Below are 26,142 nucleotides of genomic sequence, written 5' to 3'. Positions count from 1 at the left end.
CCCACAGCTTATCTTCTCCTGTAGAAACAAAAGCAAAACCACGTCCCCAATGTAATACATACCCTGGTTTCCATTCTGAGGTCAGCACATCCTTAAAGTATATAGGCTGATTTAATTCTGTAGTTTTTTCTATTATCCAATGTCTCTCTGCAGCTGTTGTTCCTTTCTCATTGGCATTCAGAAAATTCAAAGTTAGAAGAGCATTATGCAGTCTATTTCTGGGGGTTTTTGTTACCCATTTCTGTTTATTTAGCATATCCTTTAGAGTTCTGTTTGATCTTTCTATAACTGCTTGACCTGTAGGATTATGTGGTATGCCTGTAATATGCTTTATATTGTAATAAGCAAAAAACTGTTTCATTTTAACAGAGACATATGATGGAGCATTGTCAGTTTTGATTTGTGCAGGTATACCCATGATGGCCATAACTTCTAGCAAATGAGTGATTACAGAATCAGCTTTTTCAGAACTCAAAGCAGTTGCCCATTGAAATCCTGAATAAGTATCGATAGTGTGGTGTACATATTTCAATTTTCCAAATTCTGCAAAGTGAAACACGTCCATCTGCCAGATTTCATTTCTCTGAGTACCCTTTGGGTTACATCCTGCTGGTAATGGCGTCTGATTGTAGAAGGAACAAGTAGGACATTTCTTTATTATTTCTTTGGCTTGTTGCCAGGTTATGGAAAAATCCTTTTTTAAACCTTTACTATTAACGTGATGTTTTTTATGAAATTCTGAGGCCTCCAGCACATTTCCTATCAATAATTTATCAATCTCTTCATTGCCTTGTGCTAGAGGGCCTGGCAGACCAGTATGGGATCGAATGTGAGTTATATATAAAGGATGATTCCTTTTCCTGATTGTATCTTGTAATTGAATAAATAGTGAAGTTAATTCTGAAGCATCAGGGATAAATTCTGCAGTCTCAATATGTAACACCACTCTTTCAGCATACTGAGAGTCAGTTACTATGTTGAGAGGTTCTGAAAAATCCATTAATACCAACAGAATAGCATACAATTCTGATTTTTGCACTGAATTATACGGACTTTGAACCACTTTACTTAAATTTTCTGATTTGTAACCTGCCTTTCCTTCTTTGTTGGCATCTGTATAAAATGTACGAACTCCAGATATGGGTTTTTGCCGTACAATTCGAGGCAAGATCCATTCAGCTCTCTTTATAAGATCAATTCTATTGCTTTTGGGATATTTGCTGTTAATTTCTCCCAAAAAATTACTGCAAGCTCTTTGCCAAGGTTCACTTTCTGTCCATAATTTTTCAATGTCCTCCTTAGTTAATGGTACGACAATTTCTGCTGGGTCTATGCCTGCTAATTGACGAAGTCTCAATTTTCCTTTGTAAATCAAGTCAGAGATTTTTTCCACATAAGTTTTTAATTTTTTATTTGGTTTATTTGGTAAAAATATCCATTCCAATATAATATCTTCCCTCTGCATTAATATTCCAGTAGGAGAACGCCTAGAAGGTAAGATAACCAAAATGCAATCCAGCTTTGGATCAATACGATTCACGTGTCCTTCATGCACTTTCTTTTCTACCAAGGCTAATTCTTTCTCAGCTTCAGGTGATAATTCTCTTGGACTATTTAAGTCCTTGTCACCTTCTAAGGTTTTGAACAAATTAGTCAGTTCATCATTTTTTACCCCAACAATAGTTCGTAGATGAGAAATATCTCCAAATAATCTTTGAAAGTCATTAAGAGTCTGTAGTCTATCTCTCCGAATTTGCACCTTTTGGGGTCTAATTTTTTGTAGCTCTATTTTATATCCTAAATAATTAATAGAATCTCCTCTTTGTATCTTTTCAGGAGCAATTTGTAATCCCCAGCGAGGCAAAATTTTCTTTACTTCTTCAAACATTATTTCTAAAGTATCTGCATTTGAGTCAGCTAGTAAAATATCGTCCATATAATGATAAATTATAGATTTAGGAAATTTTTTACGTATCACTTCCAATGGCTGTTGTACAAAATATTGGCACAGAGTTGGGCTATTCAACATTCCCTGTGGGAGGACCCTCCATTGAAATCTTTTAACCGGTTGAGAATTATTATAAGTAGGCACTGTAAAAGCAAATCTTTCTCTGTCTTTTTCTTGTAAGGGTATTGAAAAGAAACAGTCTTTTAAATCAATAACTATGAGAGGCCATCCTTTTGGTAACAGAGTAGGCAAAGGCATCCCAGATTGTAGAGAACCCATTGGCTGAATTACTTTGTTAATTGCCCTAAGGTCTGTTACCATTCTCCATTTACCAGATTTCTTTTTAATAACAAATACAGGAGAATTCCAAGGGCTGGTTGATTCTTCAATATGCTGAGCATTTAACTGTTCTTCTACCAGCTCTTCTAAAGCCTGGAGTTTCTCTGTTGTTAAAGGCCATTGCTGGACCCATACAGGCTTGTCTGTTAACCATTTTAAAGGTAGAGCTGTTGGTGTCTTTGGAAGATCATCAGTTATTGTGCCCTGTTCTTGTATAATATGGATGGCTGGTGACCACTCATTAGAACAATATCTTCTAATATTTCTCTCAGTAACATGTGCTAGTTTATGATTTGTTTCTGAGATTGGAGGGATGTTAATCTGAGTATTCCATTGTTGCAACAAGTCTCGACCCCACAGGTTCATAGTTATGTTAGCCACATATGGTTTTAATTTTCCTCTCTGTCCTTCTGGACCTATACATTCGAGCCATCTTGCACTCTGTTTCACCTGAGATAATGTCCCAATTCCTAACAGTTGAACGTTTACCTCCTGAAGAGGCCAAGTTGGATGCCAAAATTCTGGTGCAATTATGGTAACGTCCGCACCTGTGTCTACCAGACCAGACAACAAAACACCATTTATTTTTATCGTTAATTTTGGTCTTTGTTCATTAATAGAAGTTTGCCAAAAAATTTTCTTTATGTTTTCTCCTGAATTTTCTATTCTCTCTGTTTCATCATTCTGACCAGCATGATTTATTCCAATAGGCATTTGGTTATTTAATCGCTCTCCAGAGCAGGCATTTCCTCTATGGCTGCCGGAAAGGTTTGAACTGGATTTGCACTGGGGGCCTGCCTGAGGCCCCTCTGGGAGTTTCCCGAAGACTGAGGCAAAGGATTACCCTGTCTGTCCTTTGTTGATCTACATTCGTTGGTCCAGTGTTTTCCCTTACCACACCTTCTGCATACTCCAGAAGGAAGGGGCATTCTGTTGCCATTGTTCCTTGAAGAAACATTGTTTCTGGAAATGACCTGTCTACAGTCCCTTTTCAAATGTCCTTGCTTTCCACATCCAAAACATCTAACACTCCTCAAACCTTTTGAAATTACTTCTCCTACCCATGTATCATCATGCTCATCAGCTTCAACATTAATTGTTTCTCTAATCCAATCTTCCATAGGTGCAGATCTTGCCCTTAATGGCCTGATTATTCTTTTGCATGCTGCATTCGCATTCTCAAAGGCCAAAGATTCAATTATTGCCTTACCAGCTTCTGAATCCGAGACCGTTCTCTTTACTGCTGAAGCCAGTCTTTGTAAAAAATCTGTAAAAGACTCTTTTGGGCCTTGCTTCACCTTTGTAAATGACTCAGATTTTTTTCCTGGTTCCTCAACTTTGTCCCATGCATTCAAGGCTGCCGTTCGACATAAAATTAGGGTTTGGACATCATATAAACATTGTGCTTGTGCTGAAGCATATTGGCCTTCGCCCATAAGCTGATCCTGGCAAACTTGTACTCCTTTATCCCTCCATTGTTTTTCTATGTTTTTAGCCTCCTCCTTAAACCAAGTCAGAAATTGAAGTCTCTGGCTGGGTTCCAGAACACCTTGTGCGAGGTCCCGCCAGTCCTGTGGTACTATCCTATTATATGTTGACCAAGTGTTTAACATTTGCTTTACATATGGGGAATGCATGCCATAAGATACTATTGCCTCCTTAAACCTTTTTAAATCCAACATTTCAATTGGAGCCCAAGTATTTTGTGTAGCCATTTGATCAGGCATCTGCTGTACTGTTACAGGATAAATTAAGGGTGACTGTGTGAAAACAGGCTTTCTTTCTGCAACCTTATGATCCCAACTTGAAACAACTTCACTGTTAATTTCTTCTGTCTGAATTTTTACAGGTTTAACAAGTTCTTCTAACGCTGTTATCCTGGCACTTAAATTGACTATCTTTTTAAATATTAAAATGTGGATTATTATAGTGATGAGGTGCATAATTCCACCAATACTAATATTATATAGTTGTTCCATTGCCAGACTGCCTAAAATTTCGAACAAAAACCAATTTTCTTCCAATGTACACATAAAACCCATTTGTTTTTTAATGTGGAAAAAAATTCTCTTTTAGATAGTTTCCTTTAAAATATCTGATATATTATGACTTACCAAATCTGCGTAGAACAGTAGAAATCCGAGGGGATTTTCAAAGCAGCCACCTAGTGTCCCAGGTGTAAATCCAGAGAGAGAGAGAGAGAGAGAGAGAGAGAGAGAGAGAGAGAGAGAGAGAGAGAGAGGAAAGAGAGAACGCACAAGAAAGCGTAGCCGGCTAAAGCTTAAATGCAGCCACGTGTTCCCTCTTGTGCCGAGTCAAGGCTTGGGTCTGGCTTCCTTAAGCTCCGACCACGTGCGTTGGCTTTACAGGCAGGGCCCTGTTCGGCAGGGCAGGTCTGAGTTGTTTGTAGCACCGGCTTTAGGCAAGCTGCTCACAGACCTAGGCCCGGGCTAGAAGTTGCTACCCGGACTAGGACGCCAGCAGCTCGGACTAAGAAGCCGATCGCCGCCGGCCGCCGTGTGCCGCCGCTGCCGCCGCCGCCGCTGCCGCGGGCCGCCTGCCGCCCTTGCGGGAAAGCGGACCTGCCGCCAAGCCAAGCAGTTTTTAATGGATTCTTGTCACTCTAGCTACAGGTGATGCTCAGGGTCCTGTGTGGGACCTAACAGATTGGCTGGTACCAATCAGTCACACCCCACCCAGCAATGCAAAATGCAACTCTCATCTCATAGGGAGTAAGACATAGTTCATCCTTGAGCATGATATGAGTGGCCATGGCCAGGTAACATAGGTTAGGTTGCCTTTAATAACTTGACAACATGGAAAGATTTTCCTGAAGGTTTTTTTAATTACAGAACAAAAGAAAATCATAAATTAAGGCAGCCTTCAGTCACGTTGGTTGAAGCATCCAGTAGGCAGATTATAGCAAAGAAGACAACGTATCTGCTGTAGGTCTCAGGTATTATCTGATGGCATTATTAGCCTTTGAGTTAGTGGAAGCTAGTTTGTTAGGCTACTGAATTTCCAAAGGTTGCATATGATGGTCACAGATGACAGGTCACACACAGGTGGGCAATGAGTAGCTATTAAGGGCTTAAACATTATCTTTAATTTTACCTTTTAAGCCTTAAAAGATAGCCCAAGATATTTTGGCTCTGGATCTCCCACATTCCAACTCTCATCAGATTCTAGTCTTGTCAATGAGCCTTGTAGAATCTTTAAATTGGGAACTTCTTTAATATGGGAACGTCAGCACCACACACACACACACACACACACACACACACACACACACACACACACATTCTTCCTACGTCTCACTCTTTCTTCCTGCTGCCCCCTTTGCTGAGGCTGTTCCTTTTTCCCTCCCCGGTAGTCCCACCTGTCACCATGCAACCTTGGCCATGAGTTTTCTTGATCACAGTCTTCACGCTGCCCTAATTTAAGATCTTTACAAGTAGAACCTGAGACAAGAGCTGGCATGCAGGTTATATATTTAGGAAGTGGGGAGAGCCAGACAGAGACTCTAGGCACTGAGTGAGGGCGGGCCCTATTTACACTTGCAAGCAGCAGGCAGATCCCCTCTACTTACAGTCCACCAAGGTAGACTTATACCCGCCAGCTCCCACTGGTTGTCCTTGTCCTGGGAATCCTAACTTCGCTGCGCTTCTGGGCTGCACTCAGGTGGAAGCAGATGGGTTCTGTAGCTTTGGGGAAGGCTTTTGGTGGAAAACAACAAGGCAGAGGCTCAGCTGTGTACCTGAGCTCACCAGGAAATGTCCTTTGCAGTGCCAGGCCATGGAAGTGTTGTATTGCAAAGCCTCTGCTGTGCCCACCCTGCGGTCCTCGTGATGTCAGTCACACGAGGCAGCGTTTGGGTGCTTTCTAGTGAGAATCACAGCCAGGAGTGGCATCCAACACCCAGATTCCCGAGCAGTGCCTCCTCCCACTCACCCACACTGCTGCCAGCATCCCTTTTCTTTTGTTAAATGAATTTGCCTGATAGTCCCTGGAGTGTCCCTATTTCATAGCATAGGAAACTGTATTTACACAGGCTGGTTATTTGTTTTCTGTGCAGAAAACGATTCTTTCTATCTCATTTGAATTATTTATTTTCCTTTGAAGAATGCTGAGTGTAAAGGTTCATTTACATCCCTGGCATCTCAGAATGGATCCTGTCAGGAATCCAGTAGTGAAGGCTGCCTGGGAGTGGTACATGCTGAGGACAGGAAGGCTGCCTCAACTGGGCTTTCCCACAGAGGAGGCTAGCTGTTCTGGGCTTTCCCACAGCATGCATTCATCAGGCCTGTTGGCTCTTAATGCAGAGTTATGTGCTAGTGTTTTCTGGAAAAGTCGTGTGCAAGTGTTTTCAGGAACACAGAGAAGGTTCAATGCCTGAAAGCCTGCCTTCCATTCTCATTAGCTAAGTTTCCTTCTTCCCTGGATGGAATAAAGGAACAGTGAGATTCTAACTAATAGACGTTTTAGATATATAAGTAAGTGGGTATCATAGGCCCTCATCTTACATAGCTCCTAGTTTTAGGTCATACATGTTGGATGGAGAAGCCTGGGATTTCCATTATCCTTACTAATCCTCGTGTCTTCCGAGACTCATGGCAAGCTTCCTTCATTGAACATTATGGTTTTGCCACAGATCCTCCTCTGCCTGATGGTTGACACCGGGATTTGCTTTGGGAGGTGCCTCCTGTGTTCCCGTACCTCCCATTGTGCCCTCTCCTTACACAGTGCCCATGGGAACTGAGAACACTAATACCTAAGGTTCCTTGTCTGCCACCCATAAGTGATGACTGCCAAGAAAACTCATTTGCCAGTGAAAGAAAGGCATTTTCCACACAGTCCTGTCCTTCATGGTGGGCCTCAGCCCCCTTGTGGTCTTGTTCCTGCTTCTCTTTGTGGTTTTGGCTTTTATTGACACCCTGCTCCCTAAGGGCAAAGTTCCAGTTACGGAGAATGGATTGCTGTCCAATAAAAATGTTTCCCTCATTAACGATGCTCCCAGGGTAAAGCTGTCTTCCTGTCAGCTGGTGTTACCTTTAGACTCTGCTCACCTAGAAAACCACCTCAATTCTCAGCTGTAGTAAGTGGCCCATCATGGCATAATACACCCTGGACTCCACTTCCTGGTTTGCTACCTATGTTCCTGCCAAGGAGCCTCCTCCCTCAGACAGGATCTGTCTCTCGGTGTTCCCAGAACCTAGCACAGTAGAGACAGGAACTTGCTTTATTGAGAGTTGGTTAGGATCTTAGTGTTCTCTAGTGGTTCATGTCTTGAAGGCTTGACCTCCAAGCTGATAACAGTAGTAGGAAGGCTATTTAGGAGGCAGGGCCTGGGGGAAGGAAGTTAGGTTACTGAGAGTATGTGCTTGCCCTTGACAGGGACATTGACACCCTTGTAGTTTGAACACTCTGTCTCTGTCTCTCACAGAGCCCTTCCTTGAGTAGATCTCTCTAGTCTTTTATGTCAATGAAAGAAGCCAATGTGTGTTGTCTGCATTTGGTAGCACTTGAAGTCACACATCTTTTCTATAACCAAGGAGCCCTACATGTCATAGCAAAAACAGGAAGTTTCATTATTTTTAGTTATAGAATTTCATATAACCAACTTGAAACAAGGTAATATTCAACTTGCCTCCCCACTGTTCCAGAGCCCTTTTAGAAAGCTGATTTTCAAATCTCAGGCCTATCTACTTTCTTGGTTGATTGATTTCCATTACAGTCATCCATTTTATCCAGATAGAAAACTATGTAAACAGATGTATATACAATGAAGCTCACAGTATAGATTCATAAGTGAATAAGTATCTGCTATCTGACAACCTATATAATCATTACACTCATAGAAACCGTGAAGAACTGATTTACATAACACAGGTTTTAATTAGAAATCTGTTAGCATAAGCGACATGGTGTTACAATTAATTAGCAATTGTTTTTCCTGGGCCTTAAAGACATCACTTGAAGGTATAGCAGGAAATACTTTATGAGCTGTTTTTAAAGTAACAAAAGCTGTGTATGTAGATGATTTTCAATATATCAATGCCATTTAATGTTACTTTTCCTTGGGAATCCTAATCTCACAGGACATTAAATATACAGCATATGGTTTCCATTCATATCACCTTAAAATATGGATGTAATATTTTATACAAAAGAAAAATAAGCTGTAGCAATGAATCAGACTGCAGGAGAGTCCTAACTGAGAAGATGCTCAATAATTTGCCATGCGTGAATGATGTCTGACAGGATCCACAAATTAGAGCAGCGTAATTTTTTGCTAATTCATACACCCAACATATATTATAAATTATAATACGTATCAGAGTACAAATTATTTGCTGTTACAAAATAAAAATGTGAAAACAACAGCCCCCAAAAAAGGAAGAATTTTACTATTCTAACAACTGACTGATACAGTTTCCACTTTGATGTAACAGTTTTATCTAGCTTTCAAAACTGGCCCAGTCATTCAAACTACAGTTGAAGAAAATCAACTCATCTTCATATGCTAGAAATGAGGCATAGTCACTGTCCTGAGAAATGAGATTCCCTGGAAATGCAAGTCTCAGGACTGTGTAAACCTGTCCCCTGCCGTGGCATGGTAGGGAGGCTCTTTCACCAAGCCTTTGAAGACTGTGTGTAGCCTGTTTAGTGCTTGTTGACAACAAACAGCAAACTATTATCCCCAGTTCTTAGCCATCCAGGTAAATACTTGCCTGTCAGTCACTTTGTGTCTTTTAAAACCTTACATCATCTAAATGTTAGTATTCTCTGCATCAACAACCAACATAAGATATAGATGATAGATACATAGACAGACAGACAAACAGGATGACATTTATACTGAAGAACTAGCTCATGACTCTGTGGAGTTTGAACAAGCTCACACCTGCAGATAGGCTTGCAGGTTAAAGATCCATAAGAGAGTTCAAGTGTGAAGACAGTCTGTTGGAAGAAGTACATCTTCTGAGCAGAACATCCTCTTCAGCTGATTGAATTAGGCTCACCTAGGCCCTAGGTCATCTCCACTAGTCCATCTGCTAATGTAAATGCTATTCTCAGCTAAACACCTTCACAGAAACAGCTGGGATAATGTTTGACTGAGGGTGTGGATTCTGTAGTCTAGTCTAGGTGACACATCACATTGACTGTCATGCTATATGTACCAGAGATCTCTGGATTCTGTGATCATTGACTGTCATGTTACACATACCAGAGATCATACTTGAAGCTTCACTCTGGAGTTCTGTCCATTCAGTATTGTGAATGCGTATTTCATTACTTCTTCCTGCTTTGTAGTATTTTATCAGGTGTATAAGCTGTAGTTCCTTATCAGTTGTCTGATCAATAGATACATTGATATTTGTCATGCTTGTCTTACTTGTCAACTTGATACAACCTAGAGGGAACCTCAATTGAGAAAATGCCCCCACCACCCACCAGATAGGCTTGTTGATAAACGTGTGGTGCATTTTCTTGCTTGATGATGTGGGATGACCCAGCTCACTGAGGCAGAGCCACTCCTGGCCTGGTGGTCCTGGGTGCTATAGTAAAGCAGGCTGAGCAAGCCATGAGAAGCAGTCAGTAAAGTAGCATTCTTCCGTGATCTACTCCAGGTCCTGCATCCACATCCCTGCCCTGGCTTCCTTCAGTGATTGACTTAGAGGCTAGCAGATGAAATAAACACTTTCCTCCTCAAATTGCTTTTGGTCATGGTGGGTGTTTTGTTGGTTTTGGTAATTTATTTAACTTTATTTTATGTACATTGATGTGAAGGTATCAGATCCCCTGAAACTGAAGTTACAGACAGTTGTGAGCTGCCATGTGGGTGCTGGGAATTGAACCTGGGTCCTCTGAAAGAGCAACCAGTGCTCTTAACCCCTGGGCCATCTCTCCAGCCCTTGATCATGGTGTTATATCACTGAAATGAAAATGGACATTAAGCACAAAGAATTTGTTCTTAGGCCAGTGCTGACATATGTCCCTAAGGCAGTTGAACTGCTGGGATAGAGGTATTCCATCTTTAAATGAAGGGTTATCCTCCATTGTCTTCTGAAATGCTTGCTTCATTTCTGCATCTGCTGCGGACCTATGTCAGTTCCTGTTTTACCGTATGTGCCAATTCTTAATCAGCTTTTTAAGTACTTGCAGATTTGATGGGTTGGTTGCTTCAATTTGTTCAGCCAGTTTCATTTTTATCCACTTGATGAGCTGGTTGCTTCAATTTGCATTTCTTCTATTATGTTCAGTGTTTAGCATTCATTGAGAACAGGAAGTATCTAAATTGTTCATGCCTACCTAACCCTATTCTAGTACAGGATTAGGAGTAACAGTGTTGGAAGTAGGCCACCTGGGTATAAAGTCCCAACATACTAGTCCTGTTTCCTTACATGAACTTAATCCTTATTTCTTTAAGTCTGTTTCTGGTCTTTAAAGTGAGACTGATACAATTACCTATTTCCTTGTTTTGTACTTTTTTTTTTATTTATTTTTTTTTTGTGTGTGTGTGTGTGTGTGTGTGTGTGTGTGTGTGTGTGTGTTGAATGCATATGAGAGTGCAAGGGTGTACATGTGCCAGAGCAGGACACTGAGCATCATCTTCTACTGTTTTCTGCATTATTGCCTGGCAACAGGGTCTTTGGCTTACTGGAGGCTCGCCGTTTTGGCTAGATCAGTTAGCTATCCAGGGAGATCTTGAGATCTGCTTCTCTCTGCCTCACCCTCCAATGCTGGGGTTCTATACCTAGACAGCCATTCCTGGCATTTTTATGTGGGTATTTTAGGGGATGTGAACACAGATCCCCAGGCTTCCAAGGCAAGTACACTTTCCCACCGAGCTATCTCCCCAGCCCCTGTTGTATTTTCTTTAAAAACTTATATATGCGACAGACTTGGACTTGCTTGGTTTGTCAGTGAGAGCCATCATTAGTGTCCGTGGGAGCAGCTGCACGTCCTTGATGAATCGTTATCCTTGCCTATTCTCTCTGTTCATGACGATTCTCATCTGAATCTTTTAACTTTTACTTTTTAACATAGTCCAGTTTTGTTTTTCTCCTTTATGCTAGTCTTAGTGTCAGAGTCCTGTTTTTTTTCCCTCAGAATTTTAAAAACTTAATCCTTCAGATTTGTTCTTTTATTATCACTATTATTATTATTATTAATTTTCCCAGCCCTATCACAGTTTCCCCTCTCTCCCTCCCTCTCTCCAATCTCCCTTCTTACCCCCACCCCTTCCACTTCTCCTTTCCCTTCAGAAAAGTGAAGGTCTCCCATGGATACCAGCCAGCCATGGCATATCAAATTGCACTAAGACTAGGCACCTCCATTCCTATTAAGGCTGGAAAAGGCAACCCAGTAGGAGGAAAGGGTCCCCAAAGCAGGCAATAGAGTCAAAGACAGCCCCTGCTCGCACTGTTAGGAGTCCCACAAGAAGACCAAGCTATACAACTCTAACATAGATGCATAGGGTCTAGGTCTGTCCCATGCAGGCTCCCTGGTTGTCAGTTCATTCTCCGTGAGCTCCTAGGACCCCGGGAGCCTGAACCAGCCATTTTCTGTAACCAGACAAGACTCCTAGTGGAGGGATTGGAACCACAGCCCAGCCACATAACCTCTGACCTACAATTTGCCCTGCTTACAAGATATGCTGTGCAAAAGATGGCACAGAAATTATCAGAGTGGTCAACCAATGACTGGTCCAGCTTAAGATCCATACTAAGAGAGGGAGCCAACTCTTGACACAGCCTGGAGGGCCAGAACCCAGAGGCTGGACAGCCCAGAGACCTAGGATAGAATCAAATATGACTGACAAAAAAGAAATAAAAAGTCAATGAAATGATTCCTAATGATATTATGCTTTACTCATAGATCGTTGCCTAGTCCAACTGTTAATCAGAGGCTTCACCCCCGCAACTCATGGAAACAAATGCAGAGACCCACAGCCAAACATTAGGCAGACCTCAGGGAATTCTGTGGAAGATGCGGGGGAAGGATTATGGGAGCAGAGGGTGCAAGGACACAACAAGAAACCCACAGAAACAGATTTGTTCTTAAATGGATTTTCAACTTATTTTGTGTATCATGTGAAATGCTGATGGTACTTTGTTCCTAAATCACTTATTTTCTGGTACTCTTGCCTCTCTGATCTCTGTTATTACTTCTTAACTACATGCTGTGACATCAGTGTCTCCCTGAACTCCCAGATGCTGTCACTAGCTCTTGTTTTATGTTGTATATCCATCCTTCATGATTTTTAGAATGACCTTTGCTTCACTCTTGGCCATGTATTTCCGGAGGTTCCTACACCATCATTGTATCATTGCTGCCTTCTACCTGGAGGACTGAACCTCCTAAGTGCTGCAAGATATTGTCAATACTGAATCAGTTAAGTGGGAGTTACTTAGTTTCCATTTCCTAGAAATTTCTGAATAGTCATATATTTGTTTAGATTGTCCTTATATTGATAAAAGGGACGATATAAGTGTTGGTTTAGCAATGCTTCTTAAAACATGGAAAATTCCAGAAGTTTCCCTCTACAGTGGACATGGGCAGGAGATTCCAATTATATTACTGGAGCAGAGGGGCATCCATATTTTATCTAACTAAAAATCACGATTTTTTCTGAGAGTTGAGTAATGATTAGATAGTCTAGGTAAAAGTTCCTTGGAATTTCTCAAACATACATGGTAAAAACATTAGAGGCAGTGGCAAAAAAAAAAAATAATAACTCTAAAAATAGCAAAACATGTTCTAGTTGCTGAAAGACCAGCCATTGCATCCTTAACCACCTGAGCTTGTTAGGATAGATCCAGGGTCTTAATTTATCAGATTTTTATCTTAACAAATCAGAGGGAGAGAGAATGCTTGATTGGGACAAATGTGACCTTGGTTTTTTTGAGTTTGGAGTAAAAGTTCTCTAGGAAATTTATCCTTAAGGGGACCACACAATAGCAGAATCTTTACTTGTTGTCATTTAATGTTTGAGTTAAAGCTGATAGGAACAATTAAAATAGTAATAGTGTTAAATTAACTCATGGTTCATTGCTCTGTAAATATTAATTGCAAGAAAAATTTGCATATGAAAGCCTAATTTTAATCACAATTAATTGATTCAAAAAAGATATGCAAATCAACCTGCCTGGCTGATCTGAGTCAATGTTAATTGCCTAGCAACTAGAGACCCAAAAGCCATTTCTGTATCCCGTGTGCAGTAGGAGGTAGATCCCAGTAGAGTAGTTCACATCTGTTGTTAACCAAGGCCATCACATTCACCTGAATGGGACTTGGAGCTTGGCAGAACAACTTCTCAGTGATTTCCACAGCAATGCATAGTATTCCCATTCTATACCTAAATCAGATGTTTCCTTCTGGGAGGGAGGATGTCACAATTCTCAGGTCCCTGGAGGCAACCTATAGAGGGTGCCTTCTTTGCCAATTTAACAACCAGTAATAAATATGTAGCGTCCACTTTCTGCTAGGCGTGCAGCTGGGTGATGTAGTGGTATTGGGTTCCCCAAAATATTGTGCACCCTAATAAACTTATCTGGGGTCAGAGAACAGAACAGCCACTAGATATAGAGGCCAGACAATGTGGCACACACGCCTTTATTCCTATCACTTGGGAGGCAGAGATCCATCTGGATCTCTGTGAGTTTAAAGCCACACTGGAAACAGCCAGGCATGGTGACACACGCCTTTAATCCCAGGAAGTGAGCCTTTAATACCAGGAAGTGATAGCATAAAGCAGAAAGGTATATAAGGTGTGAGGACCAGGAACTAGAGCTGGTTAAGCATTTAGGCTTTTGAGCAATAGTTCAGCTGAGATTCATTCTGAATGAGAACTGAGAAGCTTCCAGTCTGAGGAAACAGGATCAGCTGAGGTACTGGCAAGGTGAAGTGGCTGTGGCTTGTTCTGCTTCTCTGATCTTCCAGCATTCACCCCAATAACTGGCATCAGGTTTGATTTTACTAATAAGACCTTTCAAGATTCCTGCTACAGGGTGATGTGACCGAAAGGGATCAAATGTGAACATCAGGTGGGAATTGCATCCTCTTGAGCACCTAATGGAGCTGACCAATGACAGTGACACAGACTGATATCTCCAAGTGTATCCCCACTGCTGGTTGGCTGACTACCAGTCAACATTGCTTGATCAAGCATGGGAGGTGTGGTAGTCACTTTTTCACTTCTTTGAAGAAGTACCTGATAAAATCAACTTCAGGGGAGAAGAGTCTCTTTGGGTTTACAGCTAAAGTATACAATCTATCATGGCAGGCAGAACAGGAACACGAGGTGGCAACTCACATTGGATCTTTAGTCAAGAACCTCCTTTACCCTCCAGAAACTGTTGTAAGTTTTTATGAATTCCCTCAGGTAATGAGTGGAGAAAGGAAAAACCCTTGCAGTCACCTCTCTGTGATTAGTTCCACCAGGTTCGGACCAAGCCTTCATTCAACACATGAGCCCTTGGGGGATGTTCTATACCCAGATGATAACAGGTCCATTTTTGCTCTTGATTTGGGAGTCTGAGACGTCTAAGCCTGGACTACCAAGAGCCTTCCGCTTGACTCCTGGTGTGTATAAGGGAGGCGAGCGGACATGTGAGAAAATGTACAAGTGAAGGGTTACTTTATTTCTCAGTGATCCAGTCTCGTGGTCACTGATCCAGTCTTATGAAAGGGAGAGCTCACACTGACATGGAAGGCATCGGTCCAAGTCCAATCACGAGGGCTGTCTGTCCCCGTGAGCCCCTTGGTTTCCTAGTGGGCTCTACCTCGCAACGTTGCTACATGAGAAATTTAGTGCTTGCCGTGGGTGTTGGCAGAAACATTTTCAAACCAGTGTATCCTTTAGGGACATTAGTTTGCAAAAGAGCAGAGCTGTGATAAGACATGGAGGAAGGTGTAGTGGAAGTACTGTTTTCTCTCACATCAAAAGCATCAAAGTTAAGAGAAATGAAGACATCGTAACCCATCTGAAATAGTGCTTGGTCTCTGGCCCGTGGAGTTTCTATACATCAAGTGTTGTGAAATTCTTAAGAAGTGTGTGTGTGTGTGTGTGTGTGTGTGTGTGTGTGTGTGTGTGTGGTGTATATACATGTTTCTAGTGCACATGTGTGCTGGTACATATGGAGGTCAGAGGTCAATGTCAGATGTTTTACTCAGTAGCTTTGTATTTTATTTTTTGAGATAGTCTCTTACTGAAACATAGGTCACTGTTTGGACTAGTCTGTATGGCCAGTCAGCTCCAGGGATCTCCGGTCTCTGGCTCCCCAGAACTAATCTTGAATGCAAGCACTGTTGTTCCTGGAATTTGATATGGATGCCAGGGATCCACACTCAGGTTCTCATGTTTACATGACAAATATGTAATGATGGAGCCATCTCCCAACCCCCTAGGTAATTTTTTAGTTAACAAGTAAGTTCTAGTTTTTATAAACTGTTTTTGCTCTTAATTGAAAAAGCAAATTGTAAAATTGAGAGAAAAAAATGGGTTCTGTTCTCGACACAAGTGATAGTTTTATTTTTATTCATTTATTTTTTATTTTTTTTTTTTTAAGCCTACAGCACCCGGTATTCCCATGCAGTCTCCCATCCAAGTACTAACCAGGCCCAACCCTGCTTAGCTTCCGAGATCAGACGAGATCCGGCGCATTCAGGGTGATATGGCCGTAGAACACTTGTGTTCTCGACACAAGTGAGAGTTTTAAAAACATAAATATTATTAAGAACCCACATTTCTAATAAGCTTTGTAGAACAGGTCATGCTTAGAAGATGATTTTTACCAATATTTCTTCTTGGGCTGGTGAGATGGCTCAGCAGGTAAAGGTATTTGCCAGTAGGTCTGATGACCTGAGTTCGATCCCAGGACCCATGTCACAGAAGGAGATGACTGACTTCCACAAGCTATCCTCTGTCTTATGTCTGTATGCTTACACACACACACACACACACACACACACACACACACACACACATGTGTGTGTGTCTCCCCCCCCCATTGCCAGAACACATACTTACAAATAAATAATAAATGTAATCAAAAGTATTTTCTCTCATTGCTCCAGGAAGAAGAAAATAGACAAAGACTCAGGGTCACGTTCAAGTTGTGCTACATAATACATACTTTTATTGCATGCTTATTATCTTCAAGTGCAGAGCTTGCTTGTTTCTTAGGGCTGTCAAAAGAAATTGTCATAATATTTGATGCATGAATCAATAGAAACATCTCTTTTCACATTCCTAGAGGCCAGTGATCTAAAGTCAAGGCATGAACAGGCCCCTGAGAGCTGTCTCAGCTCTTCTTAGCCCATTCTTCTCCTTTGTCTTCATGTGGTCATGTTGCCTTCCTCCCAGGTTCTCTTTGCATCTCAGACTCCCTCTCCTTTCCCTTATAGGGTGTATGTTATTGAATCCACCCTAAAATTTTTGTCTTGAGATCTTTAATTTTATTGACTAGGACACAATAGCAGGTACTAGGAATAGTATGTAGGTATACTATTTTGTTTAAAGCAGATTTTCAACTCGCTCCACATGTTTTTGTAATTTGAGATGCATTTTGTTTTAGATTAACATACCATTGTTTTATGTTCTGGAAAGTCAGACCATTTAAAATAATTATATAAATAAAATTCTTCAAAAATACTTACTTGTGTTTCAAAAACACAAGTAAGACTGTGTTTTAACTGTATTTTTTAAAACTATGTCCCGAAAATAGATGACGTGGGAATTAAAATCAGATATTCTGCAGTCTGCAAATTGTATGTTTCTCTTGATGGAATTAAAGTGTCTAGAAAACACAATTAGTAAAATGTCTATTGAAGAAATACGTTCTGTTCAATGCATTCCCCCATGGGTTGGTACAAAAGAGCATCCTGATTGATTTGCAATCATCTCAGTCTTCAATTCTAGCCATTTCAAAGTTTCATTTTCTTTAACTGTAGAGCTGCAGGGGTTTATGAAGTAGCAGGAACCAGCATAGGTTGTGCTTGTGGAGTGCAAGAGAGAGGATGGTACATCTGTTTCACTGAGTGCTTTCTCAGGCTGGGGTCTCCTTCATGATGGGTGACTGGAGCAGCCCAATGAGGTGAATTGCACCTTACACCTCCTCCTCAGCAATGGTGGAAAAGTGGGCTCTCTCTCTCTCTCTCTCTCTCTCTCTCTCTCTCTCTCTCTCTCTCTCTCTCTCTCTCTCTCTCACACACACACACACACACACACACACACACAGAGAGAGAGAGAGAGAGAGAGAGAGAGAGAGAGAGAGAGAGAGAGAGAGAGAGGACATTAAGATTTGAACTGGCTGATTTGCAGCCAACTAGAGCAATAGAAGAGTTTTAGGGATAAGGTTTCTTTCCTGATTTCACCACTGCTAATGTTGAACAGTCGTTAGGGAATACTATGGTGAAGCATTAGACATCTGGCATCGATGTCCTAAGTCTTCAATGCGGCCACTAAGGTTCACTTGGACCACTTGCTTGTATTTTTGTGTCTCATTTTCCCCATCTTTAAAGTGGAGATAGTGGTATCACATGTCTTATCACCTATAGTAAAGATGAAATAAAGTGGTTCCCACATGAAGCCCTGTGACAGGGCCTGCACTCAGTAGGGCCTGTTGAGAATAGTGGACCCCACCCTTACATCCTAGCCAGAGTAGGGTTTCGTCCTGAGAACTTGAAAGACAGCTCTTTTGCTTTTCTCACCTACTCATGAGATTTTGCTTTATCGTGTGTGTGTGTGTGTGTGTGTGTGTGTGTGTGTGTGTGTGTGTGTAGGCACATGCCTGTGCATGGTTGCACAGGTGCCACGATGTGCTGGAGATGGTCACATGACCTTTTCCGTTGTGAGTCTTCACCTGATACTTCATTGGAGATGAGGTCTCTTGTTCACAGTTGCCCACCTGCCAGGTCAGCTGCTGTGCAGTCTTCCAGAGTCTGTCTCCCATCGTGCCATTGGAGTGCTGGGATTCTAGCCCCATGCTACTGAGATAGGCTTCCCCTGGGTTCTGAGCCATCTCAGAAACATATGTTAAATGAAATGCACTCAGAAAAATGCCCAGGAACCGTCAAATTACTGTTTTTCTGTTTAACTAGGTAAACTAGTTATGTGCATTAGCTAAACAAATTCTTTCTGTCTTTCAGGGCTTCCATTTAAAGCTGTGCTTCCAACCTGCCTCAGGCTTGTCCTTAGAAAACAATTATTTTGATTAAAGAAACTACTTATATTAAAAACATATTTTAATCAGAGATTTAAAAGCAAAACCAAGTTAGAATATTTTATGCATAAAAGATGTTTTTTAATTATTATACTTTATTTTGAGGCTTTATAATCTATTTCTAAATATATCATATTTAATTTAACTTGTTCTGCAAGACTATGTTAAAATCAATTGCAAATAAATCTTGTTCCAGTAAAATGTTAATATGTCTTGGTGTTGCTCTTATTTTTTTAATCCAGCTACATTTTTGCAAAAAACTTTTATTTTGTTGTATTTTCTAATTATTCTCCAAAGTGCATTTTTAATGTGATATTGAGTAGATGCTTTTTTCCCTGCCTTAAGCTTGTCTAATGATTTTACTGTTATATGTTGTTTACTGCATAGTGTGACCACAAGGAATGGAGGTTTGATACAATAGTTTTCTATTAAAAAGCTTTTTGGTTTTGCTACAACAGACATAAGATCAACAGAATTTAGTAAGTGCCCAAAGCAGCCCCACAAACCCCCAGTGTCTATGAGCTCAAGGGATTAGGGGACAATGTTTCACCATCATCATGAAAGGCTAGATTTCACAAAGCTACCCAGCATTGGTTGCAGGTTGATGGCAGTTTCAGTGAAGATCCCAATTAGAGACCTCGTCTCCTCCCCCAATTAGGAGAAAGTGACTGATGGGTATGCAACATGGGTTGAAGCTTTTCATCAAGGAGTCCTGCAGAATTGTGATTCTGAGAGTGGGAGAGCATGGGAGAGTGGATCAGGAATCACATCACAACAGAGTAAGAATTAAAAGCATAAGTATTCCCTGAGAAATCTACGTAGACATCAGATTGTGTCTTCCTTTCCCAGTGCTAAATTTTAAAACCTGAATACTCAAGAGAGCAACACATCCTTGTAGGAAAACTTGACACAATAAAGCAAAATGTTTGTTTTTGTTGTTTTCTGAGAGAAAATAATATACCGAGCCAAATCATGATGCTTCGTGTCAACACAAAAGCAGACTACCGCATCTTGACTGTAATAAACACAAGGCTGCACAGTAATACCATCTACTGGGCCCTGGAGTGGGAGCTACTGGGAATCAGCTGCCGTTGCCAGGAAAGCAGGAAGCGTTCACTTGCTGAGTTGCTCATTAAGTGGAATGCCTCCCACTGCAGAGGTGTGAAGCTTCCCAAGAGGTCAGGGGAATTCGTTAGAAAGAAATTTTATTGGATGAAAAGCCCAGTTTTCCTTTGAGCTTATGACTCTTAATAAAAAATAATACCTAGTTATTTTTAACAAAGATATCTGCCTCACCTTAGCTCAAGAGAACTCGTGTTTGGAGGAGGGTTGTTTCATTCAGCCAGCAGAGAAAATCTTGCAGGTGTAGTACAGAAGAGCGTGAGGCTCGTAGCTCAGCCAGTCATGCCTCTCTTATATTCATTTCACAAGCATACATATAGACACTCAGTGCTTTTTTTAATTAAAATTTATTTTTTTAAAACAATATATTCGGATTATGGTTTCCCCTACCCCAGCTCCTCCTCAAATTCACTGCCTTTCTTGCTCACTCTCTCTCATTAGAAAACAAACAGGCATATTTAAAAAAAAAAAAAGATAAATAAAATAAAGTAAAAACAAACAGGCCAGAATAGGACAAAATGAATAAACAGGTAGAAAAAAGAGCAAAAGAAAACACACAAGGAACACATGTAGTTGCAGAGACATATACATTCATATAGACAGGAATCCCATAAAAACAGAAAACCAGAAACTATAATATATAAGCAAAAAATCCTGTAAGGGAAAGAAAGACAGACAGAGGGGGAGGGGCAGACAGTGTGTGTGTGTGTGTGTGTGTGTGTGTGTGTGTGTGTGTGTGTGAGAGAGAGAGAGAGAGAGAGAGAGAGAGAGAGAGAGAGAGAGAGAGAGAGCTCGCATTAAGACAAAAAAACAAAAACCTCCAAAAATTGCATTGAGTTTGTTTTTTGTTGACATCTACTGCAGGAGCCGGAGCCAACCCTTAAGTGTAGTTTGTATACCCAGTGAGACTCTATTAGAAAAAAAAAAAAAAAAAACCTAATATTTCCTTTGCAGAAGGTTATCAACTGGAGCTAGCTTCTGTGTTAGGGAGGAGGACCTGTGTCCACTTCCCCTCTCAGCACGGGACACTGTCTGGCCCAGTCCTGTGCAGGCCCTATACATGCTGACAGTCTCTTATGAGTTCATGTGAGTATCAGCTCTATTTTATCTAGAAGGCCTTGCTTTCTTGGTGTCTTCCATCCTCACCAGCTCTTACAGTCTTTCCGTCTCCTCTTCCACAAGGTTCCCTGAGCCCTGAGAGAAGGGATTGGATGAAGCCATTATATGTAGGGCTGAGTGTTCCAAAGTCTCTCACTTTCTGCAAGTTGTTGAACTGTGGGTTTCTGTGTTGGTTTCCATCTACCACAGGAGGAAGCTTCTCTGATGATGGCTGAGCAAGGCACTGACCTATGAGCATAGCAGAATATCGTTAGGAGTCATTTTATTGCTATGTTCCTTTAGCAGCACACTAGTATTTGGTTTTACCATAGGTCTATGGCCTATCTAGTCTCAGGTTCTTGGCCACTCAAACAATGTCAGAAACGAGTTCCACCTCATGGAGTAGACTTTAATTCCAATGAGATCTTGGTTGGTTACCCCCACAATTTTTTGTTAACTATTGCATTAGTGAATCTTTTTTCTTTCCATTTTCTTTATTAAGAAATTTTCTACTCACTCCACATACTATTCACAGATACCCCCCCTTCCCTCCTCCCACTCCCAGCCCTCTTTCCCAAGCCACCCTGCATCCCCACATCCCCCAAATCGAGGTCTCCCATGGGGAGTCAGCAGAGCCCAGCACACTGAGCCTAGGCAGGTCCAAGCCCCTTCCCACTGCACCAAGGCTGTGCAAGGTGTCACACCATAGGCACTGGGTTCCAGAAGCCTACCCATAGACTGGGGACAAATCCTGATCCCCCTGCCTGGGTGCCCCCCAAAAAGTTCAAGCCAAACAACCGTCTTCCGTATCCAGAGGGCCTAGTCCAGTCCCACGAGGGCTCCAAAGCCACCAGTCCATAGTTCATGGGTTTCCATTAGTGTCATCTCTGCACATCCTCCCATCATGATCTCGATGTCCCTCGTCTGCAGTATCTCTCCTCTCTCTCATCAATTGGATTCCCAGAGCTCAGCCTGGTGCCTGGCTGTGGATCTCTGTATTTGCCTTCATCTGTCACTGGACAAAGGCTCTATGATGACAGCCAGGTTATTTGCTAGGCTGGTCACTAGAGTAGAACAGTCCAGGCACCCTCTACCAGCAGACCAAGGTGGGGTCATCCTTGTGGATTCCTGAGAGCCTCCCCAGCACCCTGCCTCTTCCTATTCCCATGATGTCCTCATCTATCATAGTATCTTCCTCCCTGCCCTCCCACTCTGTCCCTGTTCCAGCTTGACCCTCCCATTTCCCTATGTTCTCATCCCCCACTCCTTGCCCTCTGCCAGCACCCCCACACACACACCCAGTCCACTCAAGTAGCTCTCATTCACTTCTCCTTCACAGGGTCATCCATGTGTCCCTCCTAGGGTCTTTCCCTGTTAGCTAGCCTCTCTGGAGTTGTGGTTTGCAGTCTGGCCATCTCTTCCTTCACATCTAGTATCCATTTATGAGTGAGTACATACTATGTTTGCCCTTCTGAGTCTGGGTTACCTCACTCAAGATGATATTTTCTAGTTCCATTTATTTGCCTGCAAATTTCATGATATCATTGTTTTTTACTGCTGAGTAGTACTCCATTGTGTATATGTGCCATATTTTCTTTATCCATTCTTCACTTGAGGGGCATCTAGGTTGTTTCCAGGTTATTTCTTATATTGAGAACTATCTGTTCAGAGCCATTGCCCATTTTTCAACTGGGTAATTTGTTTTCTTAACCCTTTGTGGTGTGAAGGCCCTTTTTAGCTCATAGGGCATATAAAAGGAGGAGGTGGCCTCATATGTGACCAATAGTCAACCCTCTTTTAATATACCAATAAGGTAAATATTCATGAGTATAATTCTAACATTTTTCTCAGACTTATAGGTATTTTGTCCTGCCATGTTTTCATAGGATATTTGTTTGAATCCTCTTGAGGCCAATGAAATTTAATAGTGTTTTTATGAGACAGTTGCATTGTGCAACAAGAGTCATGATCTGATAATGTAAGGACTGTTCAATACTGAGTGCTCAAGTTAGTATAGAGAGCCTTTATTAGTATTTAACAGGATAAAACAGATTATAAAGGCCACCATATGGCAAGCATGGTTTGGTTTGGTGATTTGGAAAAGATATGGCAAGCATGGTTTGGTTTGGTGATTTGGAAAAGAGGTATCACACATGTTTGTATGACTCTAACATAGATTTCTTTATGGGTCTTGATGCAACATATATATAAAACATTGATTCAAAGGCATATGTCCTTCGAAAAATAGTATGTTCAGAGCAATATCTCCAGGCAAAGAACCAACAATGTGAGGTGCCATCAATGGTTGTAAAAATCACATGGATAGCTGTGGTGGTGTACTGAATTGACTGGCCAGTGATCAAACAGAGAAATGACGTAATTTGTTCATATAACAGCCTCATGCTACTCCAGTTGTTTTCTGATCATCTATGTATTTAGTCACAGTTATCTTTGCAATATTTTTAAATACTTGGTATTCTAATTTACATGATGAAAAGAGTTTAGGAATTGTATCTGAGGACAGAGAGTTTGAATTACACTCAACAAGAGTTGTTTTCTCCTTAGGCTAAGTGGGATGGTCCACATCTCAGAACACTCCCCACCCTTCTCTCCCTTGCTCCTCCCCTTTAAGATAGCCCTGAGTGAGGACTCATCTGATAATTACACCCAGTTTTATAAGTAATATCAGATTCTCAAAGACAAACCACGATTCTTCCCAATGTATCATCCAAATCCAATATTCTCTGTTCATCTAAATATAAAATCTTTTATGATAGTAATGAAGCTCCTCTAATGATTGATGTTAGGCTCCAGATTAAAGCAGGTAATGTTATCATTATCACTGCTGTTTTTATCTTGTTCACTGTCTGGAAATGTACCATATGTGTGGAGGAAAGGAAGGAGGCAAATACTCAGAAAATCGCTAATTAGAATCATCAAAAAGTTCTTTGTCCTCTCGATGTAACTTTGTTCTTTAAAAGTGATTATTGCACATCTTCTCAGACTGTTAGTGGTCAATACACTCTATAGATGATGTATCAGGATATGTTTACTTTGCTCCTGAGTGAAATGTATTCACAGACACATACATACACATGTGTGGAGGGGTGATTTTTTTTTCCAACTGTAGACTGCAACTGATTCATGGGCAATAAGGACCATTTATTAATCACAAATGGTATTTTAAAAATGATTCAGAACTGAATAAATAGACTTTCCATGTACCACTCTCACAAGGTGATTGTTTTTCACTTATTTATATATACACAAAGCTATGATTGGGTGGGTTGAATGATGGTGTTAATATTCATATTTAGCTCATTCTTTTAAGTACTTAAAACACAGAGCTAAAATAGAGACATCAAATATGCTCCTTTTCTTATCTTACATATTTATTTTATTGCCGAGTGATAAGGCATGGTAATTATTGGTATGTTACTAAATACAATTTAATTTCCACAAATATTTTTATTTTGGTTACACATGGTATTTGCATCAGCTATTATTTGGTTAGCTCTCATCTACCAGGGTTTTGTTAATGGATATTTCTTATCTGCTGTTTTAAGGGTTCTTGCCATAATAAGGAATAAGGATTGGGTTGCAATAATCCAATAAAGCCACACAAAGGAAGTATTAAGAGGCACAGCCCAGAAGCACAATGCTGGATACTCATTTCAGGAGAAAAGAGCTGGAGCCTTCCTAAAGCTGCTTCTAATGGTGCCATGTTTTGAAGCAGGAGCCTGTAGTTTTCACAGGCTCATATCTATTGTTCCCCACTGTGTAGAAATCAGTCTAACCAGAAATATGACACCAGGAAAGCAGGAGAATTTTTAAGACTGCGCATTAGAGTCCTGGGTTTATGTTCTTCTTTCTACCCGATTGTTTTCCTTGAATGTCTATAATAGGCTCATGGGAATACAATCATGTGTCTGACAGCCCATGTCACATGTTGCATGGTGTATGTCACCAGCACTTATCAGTTGCTATAGACTCATTATATAACATACAACTTTAATGTGTGAGTCTCTGGGCGTACAGGTGAACAGTTGGATGTCAGAACTTCGGGGGGAAAATGGAGAAAAATCATACAGTGTTCATACTTTTTGCTTATGAACAAAATTAAAATAAAACAGCCCCGTTTGGAGGAAGGTCTGAAAGTAACTATCTCAAGTAATTTCTATATTCATGGAAACTTGACTCAAAATTGAGGGATTAGTGCAAATGTCGTCTACTTCATTCTGGGTATTTAGTTTCTGACTTAGAGTTCCGTGAGAACCCTTTTGACATTAATTGTTGTGTGGTTAACATTCCCACGATTAACCCAGCCTCATAGCTCAAGATCCCATGTCTTAAATTTTTCCATCAGGAGTATGATTTTATAAATTGGAATTGCTGAATAGATGTGTGGTTCTGAGCATGTCTGCCTTTGGGACTATGTAAGGATGGATGATGACAGTCTGAGTGTCTTGGGGCAGGGGATTACTCCTGTAAAACTTACTCTGCAGGGAGATTGCAAAGGGCAAGTCCAGGGAGGAGCTCTGGTAGCAGTTTCTAAAAAGAGGCATTTTTTTAAAGATAAGTGTTTACCCTTATTTGGTGTTTGTATCAGACCCCACCTGCATGCCATCTTTGTGAGACCAAATGCTTGGATCTCTCTTCACATTTAACTTCTAAATCCATGTCAGCTTTTAAAATACCATGGGCTGCTTTCTGTGGTCTGGCTCAGTATGGTTATGGTCATAATGTAAACTTTCACTGAAATTTAGATTTTTTTATAAATAAATAATTTGGGGTTTGGTTTGATTTGGGTTTAAACAAAGTGCCCTAGTTATTTTGGTCAAGACCAGCTAAGTCAGGAAATCTGTCCACTCCTGCCTCTGTTGTGATGGACCAGACAGTTGTCAAATGACAGAAGCTGGGATGGGAGGGCTTCTGTGTACCACAAACCTGTTCTCTTGCATCTTCAGAGGCTAAAGGTCAGTCACAGATGAGGGACAATAAATATCCAATTTCCTTTCTCAGGTGGATATTGCTAAGCAGGCTGCGTGGATTCTCTCATTAACTTTTCTGTCGACTTATGGACATGATGGGTTTATCCCTGCCTCCATCATTTCCCACCTAAGCAGGTCACTCTCTGAGACCCAGTGTCCTTTGTCACACTCAGTGATCTCACTGAAACCAACCCTGACAGGCTGCTTCCAGAAGGCTTGCTTCTCACTCACATTACAGATTGTTAGTCAAGTTTTCTAAAATAAAGAAAAGCAACAGGGTGAGAATGAAGTTCATCACTGAGGAAAGCAGAGTGGTCTTAGCTGCTTTCTCTCTCCAGATGTCTGTGAGCATGTTATTGGCAAGCACCTGCAATAGTACAAAAGTTTAAAAGGGTCAAAATATATATAACTCACT

General features: G+C 41.1%; 1 protein-coding gene and 1 non-coding gene across 7 annotated transcripts in view; one reads left to right on the top strand and one right to left on the bottom strand.

Annotated features, from left to right (window-relative positions):
* Positions 1-26,142, top strand: part of Ctnnd2 (catenin delta 2) — an 881,165-nt gene that overhangs the window by 557,096 nt on the left and 297,927 nt on the right. The gene's annotated exons all lie outside the window — the stretch shown is intronic.
* Positions 15,860-15,978, bottom strand: LOC121822983 (5S ribosomal RNA). The gene has a single exon (XR_006064286.1). It is a non-coding gene; the product is annotated as a 5S ribosomal RNA (ribosomal RNA).

This window comes from Peromyscus maniculatus, chromosome 15 (assembly GCF_049852395.1).
Source record: "Peromyscus maniculatus bairdii isolate BWxNUB_F1_BW_parent chromosome 15, HU_Pman_BW_mat_3.1, whole genome shotgun sequence".
NCBI lineage: Eukaryota > Metazoa > Chordata > Mammalia > Rodentia > Cricetidae > Peromyscus > Peromyscus maniculatus.
The sequence above is the reverse complement of the archived record's forward strand: the minus strand, read 5'-3'. Positions and strand labels throughout refer to the sequence as shown.